This window comes from Hemiscyllium ocellatum, unplaced genomic scaffold, assembly GCF_020745735.1.
Source record: "Hemiscyllium ocellatum isolate sHemOce1 unplaced genomic scaffold, sHemOce1.pat.X.cur. scaffold_306_pat_ctg1, whole genome shotgun sequence".
In the NCBI taxonomy this organism is placed as follows: Eukaryota; Metazoa; Chordata; class Chondrichthyes; order Orectolobiformes; family Hemiscylliidae; genus Hemiscyllium; species Hemiscyllium ocellatum.
This window is the reverse complement of record NW_026868298.1, coordinates 387,232-400,124: the sequence shown is the minus strand read 5'-3', so window position 1 is coordinate 400,124 and position 12,893 is coordinate 387,232. Positions and strand designations below refer to the sequence as shown.

General features: G+C 44.0%; 1 non-coding gene across 1 annotated transcript; it reads right to left on the bottom strand.

Moving 5' to 3' along the window:
* Positions 1-12,557: 12,557 nt before the first annotated feature.
* Positions 12,558-12,639, bottom strand: trnal-aag (transfer RNA leucine (anticodon AAG)). Its single transcript has one exon. It is a non-coding gene; the product is annotated as a tRNA-Leu (tRNA).
* Positions 12,640-12,893: the final 254 nt, after the last annotated feature.

Below are 12,893 nucleotides of genomic sequence, written 5' to 3'. Positions count from 1 at the left end.
TCCCCCTTTCTTTGTCTCCCCCTCTCGCTTTCCTCTCTCTCGCTTTGTTTATCTTCTCACTCCATTTTCCTCGAGACTAATTTAGGTAACATATTCGGTGGCGACCTCGCAGTGAAGCGAAGCTGTTGTCTCCTGCTTTCTATTTATATGTTTGTCCTGGATGGGGTTCCTGGGGTTTGTAGTGATGTCATTTCCTGTTCGTTTTCCGAGTGGTTGACAGATGGTATCTAGATCTACGTGTTTGTTTATGGCGTTGTGTTTGGAGTACCAAGCCTCTAGGAATTCTCTGGCATATCTTTGCTTAGCCTGTCCCAGGATAGATGTGTTGTCCCAGTCGAAATGTTTTTTTTCATCCGTGTGTAGGGCTACGATGGAGAGAGGGTCGTGTCTTTTTGTGGATAGCTGGTGTTCGTGTATCTTGGTGGCTAACCTTCTTCCTGTTTGTCCTACGTTGTCTTTGTGGCAGTCCTTGCGTGGAATTTCGTAGATGACGTTGGTTTTGTCCATGAGTTGTACTGGGTCTTTTAAGTTTGCTAGTTTTCATTTGAGAGTGTTGGTGGGTTTGTGTGCTACTAGGATTCCGAGGGGTCTTAGTAGTCTGGCTGTCATTTCTGAAACTTCTTTGATGTATGGTAAGGTGGTTAGTGTTTCTGGCGGTGTTTGGTCTGCTTGTCGTGGTTTGTTCTCGAGGAATCTGCAGACTGTACTTTTTGAGTGTTCGTTCTTCTTGAATACGTTGTATAGGTGGTTCACCTCTGTTTTCCGAAGTTCGTCTGTGCTGCAGTGTATGGTGGCTCGTTGGAATAGTGTTCTGACAACCTCCGTTTGTGTGTGTTGGGATGATTGCTGGTGTAGTTAAGTATTTGGTCAGTGTTTGTCGGTTTTCTGTATACGCAGGTTTGTAGTTCTCCGTTGTCCTTTCTTTCGACTGTGACGTCGGTTGCTGTCGGTTTCTTCCTCCTGGCACTCCATCCACAACGCCATAAACAAATACATGTATCTAGATACCATCTATCAACCTCTCAGAAAACGAACAGGAAATGACATCACCCCAAACCTCACGAACCCCATCCAGGACAAATGTATAAATAGAACGCAAGGAGACAACAGTTTCGCTTCACTTGGAGGTCCCACTGATGATGTTACCTTGCCAGGTAATGAAACGTCTGGATCTCAAACCTCCAGCTCAGCGAGCAAACCTACACCCGAAACCTCAACCTGAGCTACAAACCTTACAACAGCAGTGTAACTGATGAAAGGGATGGCAGGGTCTGTTGTTTTCTGTGGTGCTCCACTGTTTCTGATTCAGTGCTCCCAGCGCTCCGGCTCGAGTTCGATTCCAGTCAGGGAATGGCAGTTTTCCTATGCTCGTTTGTCGTAGTGGCAGCATTCCTAAAGCAGGAAATGATGGATGTGGCTGAGAAGTGGTCATGTTTTGTTAAAAACACGATTCAGGTTAACATAAGACAAAGAGCTGCGGATGCTGGAAATGTGACACAAAAACATGGAATGCTGGAGAAACTCAGCGCCTGGCAGGATCCATGGAGCAAAGTAGAGCTAGTGTTTCAGATCGACAGAAGCAGGTTCGTTCGGTATTTCAACATTGTAATGCAGGCAAATTTTCAGTATTATGTGTGGGTTCATCATATTTATCAAAACTTCTCATTAGTTGGCAACCGTCACTTTTACAAATTTAAAAGGTTTTATTTGGCGGTAATGCTGCTTCCGTTTCCATGAGCTGGTGACAAGCTGTGCTTTAATGGTTACCTTTTTCTTTTCCTTTCTGTCACTTAGCAGCCATGTCAAGTGGACAATTGACCCTTTCAGTGTCTTCCACAATGTGAATTTCCATTTGTCTTTCTACGTCTGTTCATTGTCACCTTCTTTCACAGTCTCTGTCCAAATCTCTCATTTCCCATTTCTGGTCTTTGGAAACTCTGACTGCAGAAGACAGTGTGAAAGTGCAGCTGATGAGGCAATTTCTCCTCCCGCTGACTGTACTGTGGAGAACTGGGCTCACATTCTCTAGATAATATATCTGTCACTTAGGCCTGAGGCCTTCGACATGTTTCCTTTTAAGTTCCAAATACAATTCATAATATTTTGCTTTTGGTGTAAAATTAATGAACAGTTACAGCAGATAATGATCAGCGTGTGATATCCGCACTGATTCCTACCTCACCTCGTTCTTCCCAACAAACTGAGAATAAACGAGGAGGTGAAACAAAAGCACTTCTAGAACCGAGGTAAGAAACTCCAAATAGAATTAGCAGAACAAAGCAATGAGGTGTCAAAGAGGTCCTTACTCGACGTGATTGTTCGGTGTTCGAGATGGGAAAGCTATCCAGCCTGAGGCACCTTCATGTCTCTTGTTGCTGACTGAATCAGAAAGCAGAGGTTTCACGAGACCTACACTTGTCTCACTTTGCTGTCCCCACCTCCTCCCCTGAACAGGTTTACATTTTCCTGCTCTTCTATGAGGTAAATGATACAACGTCATTTCATGTCTATCACTTTCTCAGTTCCAGTTCCAACATGGCTTCGATTTCAGAGCACGTGTGAAGGTTTGACTACAAATCCATTCATTCCTGTTGCGAAATGACTGAGTCACTAACATGCGAACTGCACCAAAGCATGATTCAGGATTTCTGATGTTGGTTCATTCGCGTTGAAAAACAGCAGACAAAATCAAAATGAGGCCTTTCAGAGACTATCTTGGGATTCATTTGACAGAGAGGCGACATCAACAATCCGTGGTGCACTGTGACACCAGCAAATAAATGTTACTTTGTTTTCAAACCGGGTTGCCTTCGCACTGAAAGCAAACGCGGTACTATTGTTACAGAAAGGGCGAGGGCACGGAAACTGCTCTCCTTATCAGGATGATAATTGCTGCTGTACACTCCGGCGCACGTTGAGGCCAAGGTATGAGAGCAGCTTAACAAAGTTTCAGACAGTAATTAATTGTAAATCCTTTCCATTTCACTTCTACAGTAGGTATGGATTGTTTGCATCCCATTAGAAGGAGTATGGTAGAGGATACACGGAGAAACTACCACGGCAAATCCCGCGCCAATCATCTTGCTGTTTTTTCAGTGTTGTCGGGTCTAAATCCGAGCAATCCATCGTTAACAGCAGCATGACGATTCGTCATGCTCATGAGTTGAAAGGTTCGAGAAACTAACTCATTCCCTCCTTCTCCGGGGTATCTTCGGATGATCAGTGAATCATATCTCATTGATAGAGACATATTTCTAAAAATGTCAGGTTCTAAGCAGACACCTGCAATCGGTCGTGAACAAGTAAAGAAGCGGAGTGAGGAAGTCAAATAAATGTGCATGGCAATGATGACTGGAACGCATGAGGCAGGAAGTTATCGTGGAGCTGGTGGTGTTAGGCTCAGTGTTGATGCCAATGGGTCAGCCTACACTGCCTAATGTTGATTCTGGCTCACACTCACTCCAGGTCAATTCACCACGATAACCCTCCTCCTCTTGGCGTGAGGATCCCCCTGGGTGTGTGAACGTCGTCAATGGGCCAAGAAACGATGGACACATTCTCCTTATTCTATCAGTTTAAACAGGTGAACAGTACAGTTTGAAACCAATGTAAGTGCACATTAACTTTCCCTGTACATTTTCAATGCAGAATGTTAAACTGTGAAATGTCTGTTCAAAAGCGGGCATTGATTGCAATTCTCAACAAAAAAGAAAATCATTTCCAAACTTTTGTGATGAAGTGGTTAAAGAACTACAAGTGTGGATGTGTAAACGCACTTCTAGTGGAGGCACTGTGACTCGGTTTGTTAAAGTGCTTCTCAAGTAAACAAGAGAACTTGGGATTCAAATGCCAGTTGTGGATGTCCAATCTTTCAAAGGCTCATTGTTTCATCTTCTTCAAATGTCATATTGCTGACCCCGCTGCTTTCTGATTTGAGCTCAGCCTTTTGTGATTTGATGCTCCTAGAGTTATTCACTCCTTTTTTCTCCACCAATGAATGTTGTTTCTTGCTGACTGTTAATACAAACTGGAACCTCTTTCCATTGTCCCACAAAAACTTCTTTTCTTCTCTTCTGTTGCGCTTGCTCTTTCACTCCCAGTTTTAGTGGGAATGACGAGTTGAGGCAGCAGACACTGCAGATTTGACGGGAAATGTTGTGGCCATAGCACAGACACCAAGAGCTGATCATCTTCATTTTCTGCAGTCAGCGACAGTCTTTCACCAATGAAACTGCTTTTATTTCCGGAGGAAAAGATGTTGTATTTAGAATTCGAAAGACTCATAACATGTTGAATAACGTGTTGGAGGAAATGCCCATCAACCCAAACTCCACTCCTGGCACCTTCCCCTGCAACCGCAGGAAATGTAAAACTTGCGCCCACACCACCTCCCTCACTTCCCTCCAAGGCCCCAAGGGATCCTTCCATATCCGCCATAAGTTCACCTGCACCTCCACACACATCACCTATTGCATCCGTTGCACCCGATGAGACCTCCTCTATACTGGGGAGACGGGCCGCCTACTTGCGGAACGCTTCAGGGAACACCTCTGGGACGCCCAGACCAACCTATCAAACCACCCCGTGGCTCAACACTTTAACTATCCCTCGCACTCCACCGATGACGTGCAGGTCCTTGGACTCCTCCATCGGCAGAACATAACAACACGACTGTTGGAGGAAGAGCGCCTCATCTTCCGCCTGGGAACCCTCCAACCACAAGGAATGAACTCAGATTTCTCCAGTTTCCTCATTTCCCCTCCCCCCACCTTGTCTCAGTCGGTTCCCTCAACTCAGCACCGCCCTCCTAACCTGCAATCTTCTTCCTGACCTCTCCGCCCCCACTCCACTCCGGCCTATTAAACTCACCTTGACCTCCTTCCACCTATCACATCTCCATCGCCCCTTCCCCAAGTCCCTCCTCCCTACCTTTTATCTTAGCCTGCCTGGCACACTCTCCTCATTCCTGATGAAGGGCTCTGGCCCGAAACGTCAAATTTCCTGTTCCTTGGATGCTGCCTAACCTGCTGTGCTTTAACCAGCAACACATTTTCAGAGTTGAGGATTAAACAAATCAGCCAGGATCTCATTGAACGTTGACGCTGTCGGGATGGCCCAAATGGCTGCCAACTGCACCAATGCCATTTCTGTGAATTTGAAAATGCTGGCGACCATTGTAATGGAAGTAAAGCAGATAGTTTAGAAAAGATGATTGTAAACTCAGTCAACATCTTTCGTTGAAAGGAAAATCACACTTCGACAATTTGCCAGAGATTTTTTGCTGACATGACATGAAGATTTTATCATGGAAGCAGATAGATGAACTCTATTTCTATTTCTAGCAGAGACTCAATATGGGGCCAAATGATAAAACGTCGTTGAACAAGTTAAGAGTTCATGGTGTTGTGTAATAAATGACCTTTGACTGTCCATTATTTACTGAACACAAGCCACCGAATCATGTGTAATTTTTAAAGTTGTAAAATGTAAATCGTGAAATGCAGTAATGTCAGGCATATGGCTTCAATGATGTTTCTCTGTATTAACGACCTGATGAAGTGGCAGAGTGAAATTTGTCCAGTTTTGCTGATGATGCACAATAGATTGGAGGACATCTTTTGATGAGGTTGGGGTATCTGCAATGCGATATACTGTATGTAGGTCGTCTGGGTAAGGAAAAAAAAAGACAGATGCAGTTTCCTGTCTTTTTCATGTGAGGCCATGAATTCGAAAGGAAGAGTCAAAGTCCGAAAACTATTAAAATCGAGAGAAACTGCAATAAAATGTGATGCAGAAGAATGTGGATGTTCTAACGCATGAAACAAAGATGAGCGATTGATTTATTATTTTCTGGCAAAAAGATCCATACCCTTCTCTAATTTTTGCAATGAGATGGTTTTCCAGGAAATCACTGGAACTAAGGAATCTGTAAATTAATCGAAGACCATGATAAGTTTCGTTTTGTTCGATGGGACATAAAGTGGGCTTGCAAACTACACCCGCTCGTGACTTGTTTCCTCACAATTTCTCATATCTAAACAAACAGATTCTACATTCTTACAATTGGACTATTTTCGACAGTCTTGTGTCCCATATCTCAGGAGGAATCCACTGCACATGTATCGTGTTCAGAGGATGTTCATGAGAATGTTCTCAGGACTGAGGCATGGATGTGGAGTTAGGTTCGCACGCTTGAGCTGGGAGGTTCATTTCAGAAGTTTCATCACTCTGTTGGTAAATCTTCAGTGGGCCTCAGGCGAATCAGTGAACATGATTCCTGTTTTCTATTTATATGTTTGGGTTTCTTTGGGTTGGTGATGTTATTTCCTGTGGTGATGTCATTTCTTGTTATTTTCCTCAGGGGGTGGTAGATGGGGTATAACGCGATTTGTTTGTTGATAGTGTTCTGGCTGCAATTCCAAGCTTCTTGGAATTCCCGATTGCGTCTGTTTGTCTTGTCCTAAGATGGATGTGTTGTTCCAGTCGATGTGGTATCCTTCCTCATCTGTAAGGATACTAGTGAGAAGGTCATATCGTTTTGTGGATAGTTGGTGTTCATGTATCGTCGGGCTAGTTTTGTGCCTGTTGTCCAATATATTGTTTGTTACAGTTCTTGCACGTTATTTCGTAAATTGTATTAGTTTTGCTTGTGGTCTGGATGGGGTCTTCTAACTTCATGAGTTGCTGTTTTACTGTTTGTTTAATGTGATTCTATTCTTGGTGGAGTTTGGAGAGATGAACAGGCATCTAACTGAGAAGTGCAGAATACTGAATGTCCTGGGCAGAGTGGATGTTGGGAAAATGTTTCCATTAGTTGGAGATACTAGGACCTGAGGGCATAGACTTAGAGTTAAGCGAAGACCAAATAGAACAGAGATAAGGATAAAAGTCTTCATCAAATGAGTGGTGAGATTATGGAATTCATTGCCACAGAAGGCTGTGGAGGCCAGGCCGATGAGTATGTAGAAGACTGAGATAGATAGATAGATTCTTGAGAATCAAGGGATACGAGGAGAAGCGGGAGAATGAGGTGAGGAAACGTATCATGCAAGATTGAAATGTATAGACGACTTGATGGTCTGAATGGACTAATATCTGCTCCTATATGTTATGGTCTAATATGCTAACTAAGTGCCCAAACTGTGTGTTCTGCAATGTTTGTTGTGTCAAGTTGCATTTTGCCTCAGTTTAGATACACAGCTTGTTATCACCTGCAGATTTCATTTCGAGTTACTTGATCTTAAATCCACACCTTGATTACCTGAAAACGCTGGAAAATAATCAGAAACTCAGAAGCCGAGGCGGGTAGTTGGAGGGAGAGGGGGTGCAGAGTGAGTGAGAGAGAGAGAGAGACGTCAAGATGGTTTCAATAGATCTGAGAATGCTAGACATTGAACAGGCTTTAACAATAAGTGGTTTGTATCAAGAAAAAAAGAAAGTTCTAAGTTAGGGTGGAACACAGGAACAATGGAATATCAGAGCCGTTAAGTCCGGAGAAGAGAAATAAAGTGTGTGCCGGGGCCAGCTTCCAACTGAAAGAAAATAAAGGACATAAACAATTGGAAACAAAACAGTGGAAAATATGTAAATTCTGAATTTGTTGCATATGGTTTTGAATCCAGGAAGCGAGGAAGTGTGGAGGAAGGAAGCTAGAGAACTCATTAGTTTGTCACCTGGACCCACTCTCTATCCTGTTTCAAGCAACACATTATAAATTAGACCACGTGGCCCAAAGGTCGAGGTGCTCACTGGCTGTCAGTCTCTCTTCTCCGGTTGTGCCTGAACACTGGAAACCTTTGAGACAGAACGTTCTGGGGAAACTTTTTTCCCTGAGTTTGGCTTGTGCTCAATTAATCTGTTCTCCTCTAAGGTTCTCAGACTTTCTTTCGTGAATTTCTTTCCTGAGCTGACAATGTCACTTATATCTTCTTTCGCAGGGGATTGGATAGAGACCTCAACGAAACAGCACATCAAAATTTGAAAGAGTGACCCTTCTGCAGGGCCTGAAAATAACCAACTTTCAACTGTCAAAGGAAAAACTGTCAAGGGATAACCAGATTTGACCTACAAAGAATGAAACCTGAAAGCAACAACACCCCCAGATTTTATGGACTACATAAAGTGCACAAACCAGACATCCCACTCAGACCCAAAGTATCACTACCAGGGACACCATCACACAAACTGGCTAAAGAACTGCAACAGAAATAAAAACACCTGATCAGCGGATCCAGACACTCGATACAGTCAACGCTGGAATTCTTGGACATCATCAGTAATATCTATATAGACAAGGAAGAAACTATGGTCTCATTCGATGTAACGGCATTGTTCACTTCTATCGACAAAACCCTAGCCAGAGAAACAATAGCCAACCTGCTGGACATACAGAACAGACAACAGGGCGTTGAATCTTTCACACGGATGGCATAGTTAAACTACTAGGCCAGTGCCTCACAACACGCTTCATATTCAACAACCAAATGTATGAACGGTACACCAATGGGCTCACCCATCTCTGGACGCAATGCAAAGGTTAGAACAAACTGTCTAACCGCAAATTCAACTCTGGGTCAGATATGTGGATTGCACCTTTGTAATCATTAAAAACACAGAAATAGAGAACACACACCCGATCATCAACTCCATCCTCACAGGAATCCGATTCACTAGAGAAGAAGAAAAGGACAATCAACTCCCATTCCTAGACGTGATGGTACAGAGAACACCGAACAGAGAATTCACCACAAAGGTATACAGGAAAGTCACTCACACAGACCAAGTCCTGAACTATGAAAGCAACCACCCCATCACACATGAAATAAGTTGCATCAAAACACACTTCAAAAGGGCAACAACACACTTCAGTACACCAGGACTGCAAAAACAGGAAGAATAACACTGATACAATTTTTTCACCAAAAACGGATAACCCCGCAATTTCATCAACAGATGCCGAAGGGAAAGGCAACGGAACGAGGACATGCCACAACGCAAATGACTAGCCACACTACCATACATCAAGAGTGTTTCAAAACTGACAACCAGATTACTGCGACCACGAGGACTCATAGCAGCACACAAACCCACAGCCACTCTCAGACAACGACTCACCAGAACGAAGAACCCGATACCCAGCATGAGCAAAACCAACACAGTGTACAAACTTCCATGCAAGGACTGCACAAAACACTACATAGGACAAACAGGAAGACAAATAACGATCCGCATCCATGAACACCAATTAGCCACGAAACGACGGGACGGAAACGAAGGAAATTGGAGAAATTCAATAACATATGACATCAAAATTCATCGGAACGATTTTCCCATTCGCCAGAAAGCCAAATAACGATGAATCGACTCACCGCAGGACTTTGTTTCACAACAGCGATGAAATAGCAGACTCCATTCGGTTCCAGTAAAATCTCAACATGCTTGGAACATGAAGCAGCAGTAGAGATGTCTGCAATTTTCCACGCGGGAGGCGAACACGATCAAGACAGCATAGACAATTTGGCACTTTCCCACTCCACAGTTAATTCCCCGGGAAGTAAACCATATTTTATTGTGAACAGAAATACAGCGGGAGTGGAAACAGCATTTTAACAAGCTGTGACGTGGCAGCTTGCAGAAATGGCAGTGGTGGGACACGAACCCACGCCCCAATCGAGAATGGAGCCTTAATCCAGCGTCTTAGACCGCACGGCCACACAACCCACGGCGCAGGTGCACCATTTTCTTGCATTTCCAATTGAGCTCCTGCATGACAACAGATGGAAAGTCACGTGAAATGGGTTCCATGATCCCTCTCCGACTCGCACGGCTGCTTGCATGTGCCGGCTACAATATCAATTTCGCAACAAATAGTGATAGCTCATCAATCCGGATAAAAATCAATGGTAAGCTGAGGCTATCTTCTCAGACTCTTTTCAGCTACAAATGTATCTGTGAGTGCGTGAGCATACATGTTCGCTTATGATTTGTTCAAATAACCATGTACTGCTTGACATGACTGCAATTTCGATTCTTGCTTTGCTAAATGATTTCACCCATTGCTCGAAACAGGACAACTTTCACGTTTACACGGAACATGAAACACACCGGACTACAGGGAAAATGCACAAAGCTGAGCAGGCCGTGTTCCACATCATACCGTGCAGCATAGTTTCAGTCACTGTGTCTGTTTTGCAGAATAAGAGTCCCAAAGAATGTTCTCCAGCCTAAAAGCGGAGGTAGCATTACAATCCGAGAACGACCGATCAAAGTGTGAGGATGCTCTGACCTCGGGGCCAGTTCGAGATGCCACTTTCCTTGCCTTTTACATAAACTGTGCAATTGGCTGCAGGGATGTTCACGCCTGGACATGAGCCACATCGATACAACTAAGTTGGAAACCTGCGTGGGAATCAACGAGAAGCGACTCAATAAATCTTGCTAAATTCCATGGTGCTTATTAGAAATGCAGTTTCTGTTCACCTCAATTTAAAAGGCAGTTTTTGAACATAGTAACTGAAATCAAAAGCTAATTATCTCACCCCACCTCCACTCCGGGAGAGGTGCTAACTGCACTTGATTGCTTTTTGTTCTCGATGTGAAGAGCTCTCACGCCTGAGTCACCTTCACGCCTCTTGTTGCTGAGTGACTCAAAAAGAAGGAGTTTCACCAGAGCTGCAACTGCCTCACTTTCCCAGTCGCTCTCCCCGTTGACATTTTCCTGCTCATCAGTGATTTAAAGAAAACCAAAAGGATGCGATGTTATTCTGCAGCCTCTTTGTCGATTCCTCCGTTTAAATTCCAACATGGCTTAGATCTCGGGGCGCACCTTAATACTAGCTTTGAAAGCACAGGTCCAGAGCTTCCTCTGAGAGTGCAATTTCTTTCATTGCTGTTGCTGATTGAATGAGCCACTAACGTGCGAACTGCTCCAAAACATGATTCAGGACCTCTGGTGCCAATTCTCGCACTTTGAATAACGACAGACAGCTTCCAAATGAGGCCTTTCAGATACGACTTTGGGGTACATTTGGCAGACAGAATAGTTCAGGAATCCGTGGTGCACTGTGACACCAGCGCATCACCTTCTTCCCTGTCTTTGAACCGGGCCGCCTCAGCAAGGAATGCAAATGCAGTATTGCTCTTCGTGGAAGGATCGGTAACTACACTCTCCAACTGAATGGCACATGATCAGAAGCAGTTTGTAGAATATCTTTACAATGCTCTGCACAGTAATCAAATGGAAATGCATTGCATTTCACTACGAGAGCAGATTTGTTCAAGCAAATTCGAAGGCAGGTTTGCAGATGGGAAAGCAAGCAGGAAAGCTCCGTTCTTGTCCATGTAAAAGGCTGCAGATGAAGAACAAAACAGTTTCGACCGCGGGAACCTATCTTGCGGAAGGTGAACGTGCTGATCACTATGCTACAGAAACAAGCCCACAGCCGCCCCTGCTGCAGCTCAGTGGTATCCGACACTGAAAGTTGAAGACATTCTACCTTTCACCTTTCTGTTTCCAAATGCTCGTTGTTTCATGGGAGTTGTTTAATTTTGGCTGTGTGGTATGCATGGACGAGATACACCGAAGTATCTGTTTTCACCCGGTGTAGCCCAATAACGTTGTGTTGCTTACACCGGCTTTAAAAGGATAACTTTTTAGCCGAGCTGGCCGTCGCAGTCTGTGGCACAATCTTTAGTCTGTTCGACTGCTCACTGGAAAGGTAGTATTGTGAAACACTGCAGAAACGAAGGACTTCCTTACTTTTGCTCCGACTGACCATACTCTGTGAAATTTTCCCAGATTCTCAGTTGAGGAGTTTTTGCAGCTGGAAATTATCTCAGAAAGCCTGTTAATTCGTAATGTATTGAACGAATCGCAAAACAGAAAACATTTGACACGCAATAGAAACAAAACTGGCAAACCAAATGCATTTTCAGATACAGTGAGCATGAATGCTAAATGTGAGACACTCCGAGCGCATGAGCCATAAAGTAATCTCACAACTAACATCAGGGCAATTCCAAACTACTCTTTCAATGATACTTGAGCCTCAGTGCACCACCATATCCCAGACAATGCTGAAAAGAGAGAAAGAAAGAACATAATAAGAATAGGCCACAAAAAGTGAATTTCACCAATCACAGTCTCGATTAGATCACCTTTCCCTTCCGGTGTCTCCGGGACGGAAACGAAGGAAATTGGAGAAGTTCAATAACATATGACATCAAAATTCATCGGAACGATTTTCCCATTCGTCAGAAAACCAAGTAACGATGAATCGACTCACCGCAGGACTTTGTTTCACAACAGCGATGAAATAGCAGTCTCCATTCGGTTCCAGTAAAATCTCAACATGCTTGGAACATAAAGCAACAGTAGAGCTGATTGCAATTTTCCACGCGGGAGGCGAACACGATCAAGACAGCATAGACAATTTGGCACTTTCCCACTACACATTTAATTCCCCAGGAAGCAAACCAAATTGTTTTGTGAACAGAAGTACAGCGGGAATGGAAACAGCATTTTAACAAGCTGTGTCGTTGCAACTGAACAGTGGAAATGGCAGTGGTGGGATTCGAACCCACGCCCCTATCGAGACTGGAGCCTTAATCCAGCGCCTTAGACCGCTCGGCCACACTACCAGCTGCGCTGCCACCCAATTTTCTTCCATTTCCAATTGAGCTCCTGCATGACAACAGATGGAAAGTCACGTGAAATGGGTTCCATGATTCCTCTCCGACTCGCACGGCTGCTTGGATGTGCCGGCTACAATATCAATTTCGCAACAAATAATGATAGCTCATCAATCCGGATAAAAATCAATGGTAAGCTGAGGCTATCTTCTCAGACTCTTTTCAGCTACAAATGTATCTGTGAGTGCGTGAGCAAACATGTT